This window comes from Pinus tabuliformis, chromosome Q (genome assembly GCF_031772625.1).
Source record: "Pinus tabuliformis cultivar Carrire ecotype Pingquan chromosome Q, CPIR1, whole genome shotgun sequence".
In the NCBI taxonomy this organism is placed as follows: Eukaryota; Viridiplantae; Streptophyta; class Pinopsida; order Pinales; family Pinaceae; genus Pinus; species Pinus tabuliformis.
Window position 1 is genome coordinate 1,242,836,955 of NC_142296.1, and position 3,927 is coordinate 1,242,840,881.

The following is a 3,927-nucleotide window of genomic DNA, read 5'->3' on the forward strand; positions in this document are numbered from 1 at the left end:
GAGAGGAATGTGTTATCTCAGCCCTTAAATAAAATAAATTAATAATTACCAAAGATTAGTAAATACCTGTGCCCGCTGAGGAAGAGATCTCCTCCTTGTACAAAATTCAAACACATATTTTATTGACAAAATTTAAATGGAAAGCGATAGCGAAAAATGAAGAAAAAAAAAAGGGAATGGATAACCTAAATATGAGGAAAAAAACTAATTCTTTAATCCGATCGCATACACACATTTCATCGAAGTACCATAGAGAAAGAGAACCCAACCCCACCTTCATGTTTTTCATTTTATGCACAACGAGGGGTAAGCAATCCTCTATTCCAATACCTTCTATGGTGAAGCTCTGATATATAATCACAACGAAAAAAACACTAAGGAGAATAAAATAACCCTACAATAAATAATTGAACATATATAGCTTGGCAAGAGGAGCATAGGAAAACAAAATATGTGAATCTTAAAAGCTACCTCCTAGAATATCCGCTGGGAAGAGGTCCAGAGTGGTAGAGAGGTACATAAGAAAAATATCTGAAGGGTTTTGAGTAAGAGGTAATAGCACTGGCCGGATTGAATGCGTGGTAAGTCTGCTAAAATCTTCCACCCAATAATCTCATTGTTCCAAGCTTCCTCACGAATACCGACTTACATTCAAGACGCGGAAGCAAGGAGTATCTATACAACCTTAGACCATATTTGGGTTACCAGGTGTCGAGCATCTCCACTCTTCCTAAGGCGTGGCCATGAGCGGAGGACACAAAAACTCCAAATGAAAATCACCACCGGAATCTGTTTTCATTCCACCTTAATCGCTAGGGTTTTGCGAAAACAAATCCCAACCATTGGATCTTTCCATTAATATCTCCACCCTTTCTTCAAAATACCCGTGGTATCACCTGAGCATTACATGGTCCAGTGGTGCGTGGCAGCGTTTTCCAACTCTATAGATCCATTAATACATCGTAAGGACAGTTTTGGGAAGGACTTCGAAATCTTAGTACAAGAACGCTGACACACCTCGAATATTTCTCGACAAGCGCTTTCCGGTTAAACGTTTTGGGGGTGACTTTATGGCATGGCTGATGGTACCTGTATACACGATGGTTCGGATCGCCATGCATCCGGAGGCCCATCTGAGATGTGACGACCTATGAATGCATGTTACGGATTTGTATTTATATTTACCGCTTGAAATTTGAAAATTATATTTACCGCTCACCCAAGCTTCCAAGGGAGTGTAAAACATATGTCACAGATCATCAGTGTTTGCAGCTGCCTTCACGTTTTGGGGTGCAAACAGCGTTCGTCCAGGCCCATGGTTTTATCGCCAGATCTCTAAGACCACACCTTGGGCTTCCCGCTCCGCCCCATCAACAACATTACTCTCTTCACAAGTGCTGTGCAGCGCATGAAACCACTGTAACATAAACGTGGACACTCAGCGCATTAATAAATCTATAGTGGTGGAAATAGGCGTTACTACAGATTGAGTGCCATCCAGCTCATTCTGTGCAGACTACGGTATTCACCGCCATTTGCGTATGTTTCTTTATCTATAAAAACAGGGGTCCCTGCAATTACCGCCATGACTAAATTTATCTGAAAGCACTGAAGGAAGAAGAGCAGGATTTGTAGATAGCCATGTTAGCAATGTCAGCAGTACAGGAAACGCTTGCTCTGTTGGTTTTTTGTGCGATACTCGTGCAAGCAAGTTTGTCTCATGAAGAATTTGCATTATATTAATAACATTAAGCAATCAGTTTTGACAGAAAATAGTTGTATTTTGCAGGTGCAGCAGCAGGTTTATGCTTCCCAGTTACTGCAAATAGGTATGCTGTTAAAGTTGGGTCCCTGTTTTGTGGGTGTGAAGATTTTCTGGAATGGGTATAAGGATTTTCTGCTATTTTTGCTGGGTTGTTGCTTAAATTTTAGTTGGTGTAAAGATTTTGTTTAATGGATATACAGATTTTGAAGATTTTGTTCTCTGGGTCCATGAAATGCAGCTGCTGGTAATACCACAGACTGCCCAAAGCTGTGTGATGGGCGGTGTGCGTTGGCTGGATGGGCGAACAGATTCCTTCTGCCTTATATGCTGCGGTAAATGTGACTGTGTTCCCTCTGGAACATACGGTTATCCTCCGGGGGACTGCGACTGCTACGCCAACTTGAAGAACTCCAAAGGCGGGCACAAATGTCCTTGAACAACTACTACTTCACAATATTATGTTGCAAGCTCTGAATGTATTCATTCTCTGAACTCCCCAATTCGTTATGATGGTGGCGTTGCAAATAAAGTGTTTTTCTGTTTTGGAAATCCATTTATTCTGGTACTGTCAAGGAGTCCTGTTGTTGTCTCTAGATAAAAAACAATGGACACAACTTCAACTATTTGCGTTGAAAACAGTGAATAAAGGCACCTATCTGGATTTCACCTGGTTTTCTTGCCTTTGGGTTCTGACTTTACCTGTTTCCTTTCCTGTTATCGTTCTGTTTATCTTTACTTTGATCCTCAAACACTTTGCTCCTACCTAAGCTATTTGTGAGGAAGAGAGTGGGAAGAAAAGTAAAAAGCATATTAAACAAGATGACCATAATGTAAATGGGTAAACAGGATTGCAATGATTTATGTGAAGATTGTTTATTTGGAAAGTTATGGAAATATTTTGAGATAGTGGTTGAATTTGTTATACCGAAAAAACTTAAAATGATTATATTAATGGTTTAAAAAAATTATATTAATAATCTAGTGAACTATACACATATAAATAAATCAAAACCAAAAAATTATATTAAATGTTTAAATAAAACAAAACCAAAAAATATATTAAATGTTTATATGAAACTTACCTTGATAATCTCATAACTCATTTACATAATTTAAATATGTCATTTTAACCATTTTTTTACTACGTGAATCATGTTTCTCAATCGGTCAGATTTGACTTGAATTCACAGGGACGAAATTAGAATAAGAGTTTATCAACTTTCCAAATTGAAGCTACGATGGGTTGAAGCTACATGGTTTTAAATGATAAAATTTAAATAATGGAATTATTATTATTAATTTATTGTTTTAAAGTAGAAAATTTTATAATATCAAAAGTTATTAATTTTTATTATATAGTTTTAAAGTTTTTGACATACATTATAAATAAAATGGGTCGTTTAAAATAACTCATCGATAATATATGATTTTTTCGACGGTAGGTTCTTTCTTCTATATTATTCCTTTTAATATAGAAATTAATAAACCACATATATAATTTTTCCTTTTAATATAGAAATTGATAAATCACCTATATAATTTTTTTTAATGGTGTTAACACTTTAAAAAATGACATCACAAAAAATACACATTTGACATATTCGTTATATATTTTGTATCATGAATGCTATGTTGTTTTATAAGCATTTTTTTTGGTGGGCTAAGTATTACACAAACTTGAATATGTTATCGATAAATATATTTATTCATTGATAAGAAATTCAATTTGAAGGAGATGTATTTATGGATAGAATTTCAATTTTAAATATGTAGTTGTTTGGAAAGGAAAAACGCGCTTAATAACTTTAGTAAACATTGTGGATATGAATTATATAAAGTAAAAGGTTTTAAATTTTATTATAGAAATTTGTGCTCGAATTGGTTAATCTACAATGAAATAAATCTTGTATATGTACAATTTATAACACACATGGGACACTCGATACTGAAATTTGAATGAAAGGGAAAATAATCATTTACAATCGTGCGAAGTCTTTTTATAGATTCCCCAATCTCTACAAATATCACATCCTCTCTAAGACTCTAATTATTACTTAAGAGAATTCTTTTAATAAATTTATTGTTCAAATATAACAACCCAAAACTAATTCCTACTTTCTCTAACCAAATCCTGAATTTATCTACTTTATTCCTTAAACGTA

At 34.9% G+C, this 3,927-nt stretch overlaps 1 pseudogene; it reads left to right on the plus strand.

Moving 5' to 3' along the window:
• Positions 1-1,507: 1,507 nt before the first annotated feature.
• Positions 1,508-2,497, plus strand: LOC149224316 (cypmaclein-like; annotated as a pseudogene).
• The last annotated feature ends 1,430 nt before the right edge of the window (positions 2,498-3,927 follow it).